The sequence below is a fragment of the Danio rerio genome, chromosome 3 (genome assembly GCF_049306965.1).
Source record: "Danio rerio strain Tuebingen ecotype United States chromosome 3, GRCz12tu, whole genome shotgun sequence".
Taxonomy (NCBI): Eukaryota; Metazoa; Chordata; class Actinopteri; order Cypriniformes; family Danionidae; genus Danio; species Danio rerio.
Window position 1 is genome coordinate 19,294,377 of NC_133178.1, and position 14,305 is coordinate 19,308,681.

Sequence of the window (14,305 nt, forward strand, 5' to 3'; positions counted from 1 at the left end):
TGTTTGTGTGTGGCAGCTAAAATCCACGCCTACACTATGGAGCGCGTATGAACTGTGATTACTTTTATATTGCTGATTAGCTATTGGGCATTTCATTCTCTGACTGAAGGCAGTCGACCAATCGTGACAGACTGTCATCGGTCCAATCAGCGCAGATTAGCTTCGCGCTAAGGAGGGGTTTGGGAACAAATGAATCACTGGACGATTCATACAGGAGTTGCTGGGATAATTAGGTAAAAATAAATGCAGATTATAAGACCATGAAAGTGTTTTTTGACTTTGCATGCATATTAGACTGTTGTTGGAGACCCTTACAACCAAGATATGACCCTATTTCATGTATAATATGGGCTCTTTAAGCTTAGTCCCTTTATTAATTAATGGGGTCGCCACAGCGGAATGAACCGCCAACTTATCAAGCATATGTTTTACGCAGCAGATGACCTTCCAACTGTAACCCATCTCTGGCAATCATCCATGCACATGGACAATTTAGCCAACCCAATTCACCTGTACCACATGTCTTTGGGGGAAACCGGAGCACCAGAGGAAACCCACGCGAACGCAGGGAGAACATGCAAACTTCACACAAAAACGTCAACCGACCCAGCCAAGGCTCAAACCAGCGACCTTCTTGGTGATTTTAATTACTGCAAACTCATGTCTAAGTGAAAAAATTAGGTTTTTGCAGTGGGACATAAATAAAAGTGTTACTTTTGTTCCAGCAGGAACACCATTTAAACCTGATCTACTTTTAAACTGAAAAGCTTAGACATTGCAAACTAAAGGAAGTGTTTTGCAATAAACCTGTAGATTGATCTGTACTGTGACACATGAAACAAGAAACACAACTTGTAATAAGGAAAAAAGTACTGCTACAACAATTTACTTTCTCCAGTTAAAAACTGAAATTCAGACCTAACCTTGGGACACAGTGATGAAATCACTTGATATTTGGCAGCTCCTTCAAAAGTTGTATGCTGAATGTGTTGTTACAGCCTGGAAAGCAAATGTTGTCAGGGCTCCAAGAAAACCACTTTGTTACTTTTATCCCACGTTGCTATCGTCATTTGAAGTAGATCAAAAAAGTTTTTCACAAATGGCATGAATACAAAAACGACATTTAAAATTCTTGAAAAAGACAAGAATGGGTGTTCAATAGTTTAAGGACAACTTTTGATGCAAGGTTGTGATCCACTCCAAATGTTGAATAATGTTTATATTTCTCTAAGAAGTCTCTTATTCCTGGTAAAGCTGCATTTATTTGAGAAAACTACAATAAAAATATATATTAGTAATTTTGTGAATTTTTTCCTTATATAAACTAGTTTTGTGTGAATTTAATCATTATTTATAGCATATTTATTCCAGTCTTCAATCACTAGATCTTTCAGAAAATCACTCATATATGTTGATCTGGTACTCCTGAAAAAATATTGATTATCATCAATGATAAAAACAGTTGCTCTGCTTACAAAATTGATGGAAACCAAAAGTCAATAATAAAAAACTTCAATTGATCAAAACCGACAGTAATTTATTCATTTTATTTTCAGCGTAGCCCCTTTATTGATCTGGGGTCACCACAGAGGAATGAACCGCCAACTAATCCAGCATTTGTTTTAAGCAGCGGATGCCCTTCCAGCTGCAACCCATCACTAGGAAACATCCTTACACACTCATTCACACTACGGACAATTTAGCTTACCCAATTCACCTGTACCACATTCTTGTTTGGACTTGTGGAGAAAACCGGAACACCTGGAGGAAACCCATGCAAACACGGAGAGAATGTCAAACTCCACACAGATATGTCAACTGACCCAGCCCGGGCTCGAACCAGCGACCTTCTTGCTGTGAGGCGATTTTGCTAACCACTGTGCCACCATGCTGCCTCAAAACTGACAGTGATAATTTCAAATAAATAATGTAATTTCAAGCTATTCTTCCTTTAATTAAAAACCTGCAAAAGTAAAATGTATGGTTTCCACAAAAACAAGTAGAACAAGAGTTTCAACATTGATAATAATAATAAGTCTCATAAATAATGATTGATCACCAATAACAAATCAAACAGTTAATCATTTCAGAGTGAGATCCACACACAGATATGCTTACACACTCAAGTGCAAATTAATTTGAAATGTCACAATAAATGTACCTAATTATTATGATGCTTTTTTAATTGTAACACTTTTAGATACATTTTTTTTCGAGATGTAAAATGGGGAATCCACATTATTGATTTAAAGTCAATTCTAAGTACTGTATTTTTGTCTTGGACTCACTGCCTTGCCGGAAAACAGCTCTTTTCCCAAGTGTCAGGTGTCTAGACTCCATCAGGTTTTCCTCAAGGATTGACTTTCTGCATTTATTTCACCTTCTACCCTCGCAAGACTATATTCACAGCTCTGCCATAGTATTCACAATCCTTAATTATGAATTTAACTGTGCTCCTAGTAAAAATATATTCCAAATTTGAATATTTTCTACAGCACATTTACAATTGTAATGTTTCAACCAAAGCTTAATTTTCAATATTATTAAAAGTTGGACAGTCTGGAGTTGTTCTGTTGACTATAAATTACATCACATCAACTAGCAATCATTAGAGCAAGAGTGTCCAATGCTCCTCCTGGAGGACAAAAGTCCTGCAAAGTCTACTGGTGCAAGACAGCAACTCAAAAAAAAAATATATATATATATATAAATAAATACTTGAACACAATAAAAGGATTATTGGTGCAAGTGAAAGGAAAAACCTAATTACATCAACAAGTGCCAATGGATTTTTTTCCTTAGTCAAATATTTATTCATTCATTTTTTTTCAGCTTAGTCCCTTTATTAATCAGGGGCCACCACAGTGGAATGAACCGTTAATTTATCCACCATATGTTTTGTACAGCGGATGCCCTTCCAGCTGCAACTCATGACTGGGAAACAGCCATACACTCATTTACACACATATATTACGTACAATTTGGCTTACCCAATTCACCTATACAGCATGTCTTTGGACTTGTGGGGGAAGCCGGAGCACCTGGAGGAAACCCACACCAACACAAAAAGGACATGCAAACTCCACAGAAAATGGCAAACAGACCCAGTCGAGGCTTGAACCAGTAACCTTCTTGCTGTGAGACAACAGCTCTACCCACTGCTCCTACTCAAATCTACAAAAAAATAAATAAATAAAAAAATAAATTAAGACTGCAGACATACAAACCATGAATAAAGCATTATAACATGTATGTACTGTAGATCACTTTCTTCATTCTTTCTAGGGTGCAGGTTGTTATGAAGGTTATGAACATGTCAAAACATTTGCAGACAGAAATACTCAATTAAGATGACATAACATTACAGCAAACTTCTGTCTGTCTATTTTGCCTACATTGCTCACTGCATTGCTCACTTGTATTATTCTTTACTTGCACTAGTCTAAACATTCGCTAAATCTGCATATTTTAGATAATTTGTATACAGACAATAACGTTGTCAAAACGACCATCCTTCACACATCAACAGAAATGACAAACAGTGTTTTATTATGCATGCCAGGCCAATAGGTGGCAAAAAAAGAAACACAATGTGCCTGTGCACATACAGTCCTGTTTTAATTGCCAAGTACTTTCAAATGACTAGTGTAAAATTATGATATTAGTCATAATTACAAAATACATAGGTAAAACAATGTTTGAAAATGATGAAAAACCAACATAAGTTTGACTTTTAAATTTAAAAATCTTACTTCACATGTCATAATTTGAACTTAAACATAATGTAATGTGTAATTAAATAGCGCATTTATCATGTATGACCATACAACCGAAGCGCTTCACAATTTTTTTTTTTTCGGGGGGGTGGGGTTGATATCTCTTCAATCTCCACTGCAGTGTGCAGCATCCTCTTGGATGATGCGATGGCAGCCACAGGACAAAGGCTCACCTCACATCAGCTATAGGGGGAGTGGCAAGATAGTGACAAAGCCAGTTCGGTGGATGGGGATGATTGGGATGCCATGATAAGGATAAGGGCCAGCCAATAAAAGGGAATTTGGCCAGGACACCAGGATTACAACCCTACTCTTCACGAGAAGTGCCATGAGATATTTAATTACCATTGAGTCTGTTTGACTGTTTAACATCTCATTCAAAAGATGGCGCTCACTGACAATAAAGTGTCCCCTTCACTATACTGGGGCATTAGGACTCATACAGAACACTGGTTGAGCACCCCCTGCTGGCCTCGCTAATACCCCTGCCAACAGAAACCTAGTGTTTCCATGTGGCCTCCCATCCAGGTACTAGCCAGGCTCAGCCCTGCTTAGATTCAGTGAGTAACTGGTCTTGGACAACTTACTATCATAATGTATTCAAAGTCATATTTTGGACTTATGTCATAATAATATTGTTGATTGTCAATGTTTGCATTCGAAGTCATAACTTTCACCATTTTTAACATAAACAAAAGGTATTAAAAGTCAAAATCATGACCTTTAAAGTAATATTTTTGATTATTTGTCAAAATTGAGCTGTGGTTTTATATAATCTTTTTATGCCTGCTTTTTTTTTTTTTTTGAGTTTCAAATCAAATTCAAGCAAAACGAGAAAATCAAAACGCATAACAGCCTTTTGATCTGAAATTCTTCTACTTTAAGTGGGTGCGAATAAAAAAGTGCCATTAAAACACTTTTTTTTGCAGAAAACCCAAGTCCAACACTTTACCATACCGTACCAATGTTAGAAAGCACACAGCTGCAGCCAGAGCACAGCAAAGCTTCGCTACAGACTGTTAATAATGCATACAACACAACACCTCGACCTTCACCTGTTAGCATCCTGTCTGCCGAGCGTCGCAGCAAAAATGAAAAGGAGATGTAGAAAGGAGTGATGGCCGTCAGGGTGCAAAACTGCCACCTCGGCACCCCCTCCCCCCATAAACCTCCATCTTCTGTCTCTCCGCCGTTTATGAGACCACTGGTAATTTATGGCTTTATTTACGAGGGGGGTCGGCGGACAGATTTAATATTTTAATTCTGTTTTATTGCCCGAGCGCTGAGGGAAGAACCCAACGAGGTTTATCACGGCGGCGACATGCTGATGGACAGGCCAGGGTGAGACTGCCAAGAGCCGGGATGAGGGATAAGAAAGAGGAACGTACGTGAACAGAATCGTCCATTCAACCTCCAGACGACCTGCCAAAATATTCAACGCTTCATACCTTTCTCTCCTGCCTCTCTGTCACGTCCTATAACTCTTGCCATGGCTTACTGGGACGAGAAGGTTTTGGCCCTGAGGCGGGCAGACATCCCAGCTCTTGCTCCGGGGAGATTCATGGTTCGCACAAATCGACTCGCGAACAAGCAGAGAGTTGATTCACAGCTTAAAACCATCGACTCAGGGCTAATATCAGGATCGATTCGCCGCTCCCTACTGTCCACACTTGATACAGCAAGTTGATTCATGGGGTTTAGCCAGTTGATTCAGAGTGATTTTGCTAAAAGAAACTGTGGACTTCAAAATGTTTCGTAGACTGAGATTTAGTATGAATAAAAGGCCATTCGCACATCAAGCTGTGGCGGAACACTGAAGATTTAGTAGCGCCAGGGCAGATCGAATAGAGGAATTTAAAAGAGCTGACAGACTAAGTTACTGTCCCCTGTCACTGTCTCGGTGCATGAAGTCACTTCATTTTTGAATAAAACATAGAGAGTTAAAAATAAATGCTGTTTGGATATGAATCACATTCTCATCTTTCAGTACTTCCTCTGATGCTTGCTTTTTCATATAAGCAAAGATGGAATGCTAAACAGCTCTAAATATATAGCTTGTTTGGACTAAAGCAACAACTTTAAAGATCCTATGAAATTTGTATTTGACTTGGTGCAAGAATGAGTTCATATTTTGGTCTGCTTGCAAGAAAAATTGTACTTTATTCTTTTGTTTTTCTTGCCCTTTTTCAGCTCAGTTTAAAATAGAAAATTGATGAGCCTCAAAATGTTGGAGAAAGTTTATAATTTTAATCATCAAGATTACAGAGGAAAGTCAGTATTTTTTGCAATTTATACCATATGTCAAAGGAGATATAACTAGAAAATTAGCACATATGTTGGACATAATCCTTATAATATGAAGAGGGCTGAGTTTTCTACTGAACTAACATGTATTTGCCCGTCATCGAAGTGAATACTGTATAATTACATTACATGACAAATACTACAGTAAATACTAGTGTTTGAAAGCATACTATAGATAATTACTTAAATTAAACTGCCATAGTAATTATATTGTTGCTGTGGTACAACACAACTGTAGAAATAATAAAAAAAATTTAATAGGCTTAAGTTTTCTACTATAATTAGACACCATTACAATGCACCAGTTTACACTCATGTTACAGTATTTATTACAGTTTATTGGTTTACTATCCTACAGTATTAACAATGAGTTGCACACGTTTATTATAAACTGCTATAGTTTTTGTTCCCCCATGCAGATATCTTCAAGACATCCCAAAATAACAGGTGAAAGTATACAAAAGCGTGTCCCAGAGTCTACATTATTATTTATTTTTATTTTTTTTGTAAGTGCTCCACAATAATAACCATCTAGTTTTTTTGTCGCAAGGGTTTCATTTCTTTTTTGTTCTGTCGATTACCATCAACAAAGATTCACCGCTGCTATGCATCTCGATGTTCACGTTACGGTTGTTTATTCAGCCAAAACGTCAGTAAATACATGGGTTATTGCAAAACAAGATGGAGATTTCATTGCAGCGGTTACATGGCAGGGTTATGTACAGTTGAAGTCAGATTATTAGCCCCCCCTGAATTATTAGTACCCCATTTATTTATTTCCCCAATTTCTGCTAAATGGTGAGTTTTTTTATTATTATTTTTTTTAGCATTTCTAATTAAGTTAACCAATAAAGTTAACTAGGCAGGTTAGGGTATTTAGGCAAGTTATTGTATAACGATGGTTTGTTCGGTAGACTATCAAAATAAATATAGCTTAAAGGGGCTAATAATTTTGACCCTAAATTTTTTTTTTTTTTTTTTTTATAAAAACTGCTTTTATTCTAGCCCAAAAAAAAAAAAAAAGACTTTCTCCAGAAGTAAAAATATTATCAGACACAGATCTGTTCAACATCATTTGGGAAATATTTGAAAAAGAAAAAAAATCAAAAGGGGGGCTAATGATTCCGACTTCAACTGTATGTTCTCCTGAATTTTGTATACGTGTGGTGGTGTTAACATATTTATACACATAGCTAGGTCTGTATAAAGTATAACCCTTATTAGTGCTGTCAAACAAACTATCGTGTTAAAAAAAGTTTATACACATGGATGTACGGAAAAAAATGTTTAGTATATCCTGCTTTTTCTTCTGTTTTTCAGATAGGTTCTTAAACTTTCTCCCCTTTATTAGCAAAAACTTTTGGAAGTCTATAAAAGCTGTTTGGCATTTCCTATTTTGGCCAATTTATACAATTATACAACATAAAACTGAAACATTTTATGGTCTGATAGCGATTCCTATGTTGAAGAATCACTTCATGTCCTCCATTTGAATTTCACGCATCATCATGTGAAAACCTATACAGTATGTGTTTCTTTCAAAACAGACTCAAAGACTCCTGAAAATCATAAAAAAAGGATCAGTCAGAAAAAAATATCAGCTGTATTCATTCATGCATTCATTTTTCTTCTTGGTTTAGTCCTCTTAATTATCAGGGATTGCCACAGCGGAATGAACCGCAAAAAACGACAGAAACGCCAACTAGGGCTCGAACCAGCAACCTCCTTGCTGTGAGACGACAGGGCCAACCACTGAGCCACTGTGCGGTTAACAGCTGTATTAAAGATACTTGATACTTGCTACTTGAACATGAAATCATTGTATTAAAATAGTTTCTGAAGGACTGTGTGAAACTGATGATAGTAATGATGATAGATCTCATAAAAATATGCATAAATATAAAAGATATCAAATAAATAATAAAGAATAGAACACATTTTTTGTTAAACTGTAATCACATTTCTCAATATTACAGTACTTTCTGATTCCACCACTATAATTAAGAAACCTCACAATCTTGAGGCTAGGTATTAAACAAGCCTATATATATATATATATATATATATATATATACTTGCAGCACTACACCGTCACAGCCCATCGCTCGCACCATTCCTCAAAACAGCAAAACTCAACAAAAATCAAAAGGAAAAGATAGAAGTGCCAATAAGAGAAATTAAATAATTTTTCACCAAGCAGAAGTTCCCGTGCTCACGTATCAGACATCATGGGATGTTTGATTGCATTCTTAATGGAAATCAATAAAAGGTTTTCAGCATTCTGCAAGTGACTTTTCTTCCAATCTACAAAATGTCATTACTTTTTGAGGCCTACAATTTCAGCAAGGTCCCCCCAAAAAAAGAAAAATAAAGAAAAAAAATGCAAGCAGCAACTAAAATGTGGAGGTCCAGACTCAAGATATTTTCTCTCACACACACACATTGGTATTGAGGGTTTATGAGAACTCTCCATAGGCATGATGTATTTTATACCATAGAAATCACTGATAGTGTAAATGTTTAGAAGTAGACACCTAAAGTTTTAATGTCTAAAGACCCCATCATGTAGTACACTACCTGACAAAAGTCTGGTCTTCAGTCCCAATTGTAGGAGCAACAAATAATAACTTGACATCTAGCTGATCATTTGGAAAAGTGGCAGAAGGTAGATTTTTCTGATTCATCTGTTAAACTGCATCCCAATCATCACAAATACTGCAAAAGACATATTGGAACCCGCATAGACCCAAGATTCTCACAGAAATCAAGAAGTCAAGTTTGGTGAAGGAAAACTCATGGTATAGAGTTACATTCGGTATGGGGGCGTGCAATAGATTTGCAAAGCGGATGGCAACATCAACAGCCTGAGGTATCAAGAATATTAATGCAGCCCATTACATTACAAACCACAGGAGAGGAGATAATTCTTCAGCAGGATAGCGCTCCTCATACTTCAGCCTCCAGATCAAAGTTCCTGAAAGTAAAGAAGGTCAAGGTGCTCCAGGATTGGCCAGCCCAGTCACCAGGCATGAACATTATTGAGCGTGTCTTGGGTAAGATGAAGACGGAGGCGTTGAAGATGAATCCAAAGGATCTCGATAGCCTTTTGGAGTCCAGCAAGAACTTTTTCTTTACCATTTAAGACGATTTTATTAATCAGTTATTTGAGTCATTTCAGAGATGTATGGATGCAGCTCATGGGAGTCACACACAATAATAATTATTTTCCACTACACCATGACTATATTATATACTGTGTTTTTATTTCTGTTAAGTGACAAAACTTTTGGCTAAGCAAAGTCAAACCTTACTGATTAAATAATAAAAAAATCAAGGCATGATCATATTTAATTCTGGTAAAATAAGTATAATCTTGAGGGCTTTGTCTTTCATATAAGCCACTTCTGACACCAAATGATCAACTAGAAGTCAAGTTATTATTTGTTGTTCCTAAAACTTGGATAGGTGAAAAGTCTTTTGTCATGTAGTGTATAATTTTTAAATGCTGAGTTTTTCATAAGTCATGTCCTCATAAACCGCCTCAATATTGTAAACATACCCATGTCAATATACAAATTTCTGTTCTTGTAAACCACCAAAACCAGTACACACACAAACATTTGCTCCTCATAATATAAGAAATACCAGGCGCACACACACAAACACACACACTTATTTTTTAACCCAGCCATTCAGGAGGGAATAAAGTTGGACAGAAAAGCGCAAGTAAAACAAACCAGTGTGGATTAAGGTAGTGTGAGTGAGGTCGTGTGAGCCATGTAAATGGACAGAAATAAGATCAGACGCTCCTGAGGGAGTGTGCACTCCTCTCTTCCCTTCCACTCTTCCCTCTTTCCACAGGGGGTACATGGTGGTTTATTGATTATTTTGCGGTCCCATCAGGGGGTTTTGTTCAATCGATGGGCTTCTAACAGCCACCCCTCCCCTGCAGCCCCAGGGGTTTATGTGAATGTTAAGAATGGCAGTTGTGTTAGAGATCTGGGTGCCCCACAGATCCAATAACACGCACACACGCAGACCAAACAACCCAGCCGAAAAAACAGCCTCACCTCCTGGAGAGAGTCACGGACCGCTTATTATCGCTGTGAGAGCCGGACACACTGCACAGGAATGTTCTGCACTGGCTTTTTGGGGGTGTGATCGCAAGCAGAATCTCACCCAAAAACAATGCCTGCATGCAGCACAATGCTCTGCAGAATATACAATGGTGTGTCTGCCAATGCTTCCTTTCAGCAGTAACCTGGTCCCAGGAGTACGTCTTTCTATAGAGATGTAAAAATAAGGCATCCACCCAGCCAAAAAGCTACAAGCTTTGACTTGATAAACAATGTTTAAAAATTTGACAAAAAATAAGGTAAAATCTTGTATTTAACTGTTGTAATTAGGAAACTAATTACAAAATGATCCCTTTCTACACTGTTAGACCTTACCAGGCTTTATTACAGTAGAACACTGGCAACACTGTTGCCAGATACTCACTGTAAAGATTTTGTTGCAGTAAGTAACTGGCAACAGTGTTGCCAGTTATTTACTGTAACCGAACCATTAAAGTGAGTAGCTGGCAACAGTGTTGCCAGTTAATTACTGTAATAGAGCAGTAGTGGTAACTAACTGGAAACTGTGTACAGTTAATTACTGTACTGTAGTGTTACAACTTACAGCATTATACTGCATACACATTAATAGTATGTCATAGTGTTACTAAAATTAATTAGTATTATTACCTGTTATTAAAAATAGAAGGCATAAAAATTCTGACAAATTTATTTTATTGTTTTGGCAGCAAACAGATATACAACAGAAAATATATAACAAATTAAGAAACCAGCAGATATAAATATCATCTTACATATTAATGAGAGCCACAGGTCTGCACAGTAAGGCTGTGGTCACACTAATGTTTGAGTATGCGAAATTCTGTCATATGGCACTGGGAAAAGGAGTGGGATTAAACAAAATAATTAGAGATTGAAAAAGCAAGTGACTGGTCCATAATTTTTGTTCAGAGAGGTCATGATTTGATCTTTGATTGGTCTCAAGCAATCACATGATGCAGGTCAGAGTTCTCCAAGCTTGAACTTTCAAATACTGCGAAATTTTTTACTGCTGTAAAATTTGTCACGAGATTGCATTCCAGGTCTGCAGCATTCACATGCGTATAAATGGAAGTCTATAGGGAGAAAAGTGCAGTGTGACCGGGACTTTAAGCTGTAACTCTAATTAAACACACCTGATAAAACTAATTAAGGCTCATTAGAAATCTACAGGTAATGTTGAATCAGGGTGGGAACTAAACTCTGCTGCCCTGCAGTTCTCCAAGAACTTGGAGTTTGACCCCCATGGTATATAGCAGGGGTGCTCAATCCTGTTCCTAGAGAACTACCTTCCTGCAGATTTCAGTTGCTACCCATAACAAACACACCTGCCTGTAATTATCAAGTGGTGTTCAGGTCCTAATTAATTGGTTCAGGTGTGTTGCAGTGAAACGTGTAACTCTCTCCTCAATGCGAACCATGCATAAAAAACTGAACAGCAAAAAACACAAAATAATTATTTTATTTTTTAAATTATTTAAAAAAGGCATATGAAAAGAACACAGATAGAGATATAGATAGAAACATGTTTGTCAAACTAAGGCACATACTGTCAATTCTCAATAAAAAGTTTAAAATAATTATAAAAAGACAAAAATAAAGTCGGCAACACAGAGTATCCAAAGGATCCAATCTTTTATTGTTATACTTATTATTTACTTTAAAAATCTCATGACAACAAACTTTTATATTGTTTCTAATATAAATTTATAGGTGGAAACACTGCTCTGAAATCTAAAATAGCAACAAACTCACAACCTGGGACCTGACAGTGGAGCTTTTGTGTGTGGATGGTTATGTGTATCATGTTTTTGTGATTCCCTGTGATGATTTCTGTGCACGTTACCTTACTAAGGTGATGGAATTTAATGGTTTTTATGTGCATTAAAACTGCTTATTTGCCAGAAAGATACATGAAATGTTAGCATCTGTACATTATGACAATATGCAATATCCAATAAATAAATATACTTAAATAAAAGTAATGTAAGAAGTTATATGAGGAGAGGCTAACTAGCTAACAATGTTAAGCTCAAAATAATTTGAACACATTTTACTTACTCATTGTAGATTCTTATTTAAAGCTTAAAACATATCAGACTACATCTGAATTGATGGACAGAGAATAGAGCACGCAGCAGTAAACAAATCAAACACGTGGCTCCCTTAAAGGGCCAGCATTTTCTGAAAACTTTTTCTAAAACTTTTTTGTTAAGAATAAGACAGCCTATGGGAGTGTCTGGTGATGCCTAAATCATTGTTTTCTGCCTTTAAAATGCACGTCTCTATGATTAGCAACATAAAGCATCAGAGTAGATGGGACAGTACTGGTTGAACAGTAATTTGTCATTTATTGTCACAGTTACTACCTGTAATGTGTACGTAAAGTAAGTTATTGTAATTTATCATTTGCACTACACAATTTAATACAAAGTCTGCTCCTTTTACAGTAAAATACTGTTTCTTTCATTACAGCAAAACACTGGCTATTTTACAGTTATTTACTGCATAATCTACAGGGTAACAGTGCAGTTAAGCTTTAACTTTAATTAAACACACCTGATCAAACTAAATCTAAAGATAACATGTTGAAGCAGGGCTGGAACTAAATTCTACTAGGCTGCGGCCTTCCAGGAGTTTGACACCCCTGGTACATAGCATATTTTCAAAGCAACTGCCTACATGTATCACAATTATGCACATATCGTTTAATAAAAACAATAAAAATATACAAATTTTATCCAAAGCAAAAAATAAAAAATAAATAATAATAATAATAATAAATAATCTGATTCTCATGTCGTTCCAAATCTGTAGTAATAATAAAAAAACACAAAAAATAACATGGTTTATACATTTATTTAGGAAAGCCTTTATACTATACTGTTAATGGCACATTAACTTACTTTATTTGAAGTTTTCCAGACAAATTCATTGAGTCTCTGCAAAAATGTATGTGCGTGCTGTTTAAGATGTATATATATATTTTTATAAACATTTTTACTAGTTATTTAGCAATGCTTGTTTATGGTTGAACAGTAATTTCCCATTTATTATCACAGTAAATATCTGTAATGGTACATAGAGTAAATTACTGTAATTTATTCTTTGCACTACAGAATTTCATACAAATCCTGCTCCTTTTACAGTAAAATACTGTTTCTTTTCATTACAGCTAAACACTGGCTATTTTATAGTTATTTACTGCATAATCTACGGTAAGGGTTAACAGTGTAGTCGATGTTGATTTATATTAGGGGCTTTCAAAATTACAAATCCAGTGACTCGAGACCCCCACTATCTTTGAAGGTGGTAATAAACATACAAATGCGGCACACAACGCTGCACACTCACCAATAGGCCTATATAAACACAAAAATATTGACATGCAAAAGTGCAACATTCTAACAACTATATTATTTTATTTTTTGGTCCCTCTTTATATTAAGTGTCCTTAACTACTATGTACTAGCATCAAAAATAAATACAATGTACTTACTGTGTTCACAATGTATTTGAGAACACTTGTGGTGCTCTTGAGTTGGGATAGGAGTAGGGTTATGGACAGGTTTGCTGGTATGGGTAGGTTTAAGGGTGGGTTAAGGTGCAAGGGATGGTCAGCAGCGTATTTACAAATGTAATTTCAGAAGTTAGTTACAGATGTAATTACATACATGTATTTAATCAAACAGTACACAATAAATACAGTACATGTATTTACACAATAACTACATTGTAACAAACTATTAAATCCTGTGTAAGTACATATTAGTTAAGTCCACTTAATATAAATTAGGACCTATTTTTATTTTTTGTCATTTATTAATTTGTTTAATTTACTATTAACCTCATCTAATAAGATTTGTGGGCACAATTTTTACTGCACAACTCTATTCTTAATTTAATTTTGGAGACTTTCACTTGAAAATCATTCTCTATGTTCAGTAGTGTATGATTTATTTATAATTACATAAATAATATAACGTAAACACCCCATGGGTCACAATGAAATAATAATAATAATAATAATAATAATAATAATAATAATAATAATAAAAGTTTGATGTTGTTTTTAAGGTAACTATTAAAATACAGTAATTCTAATAGTTT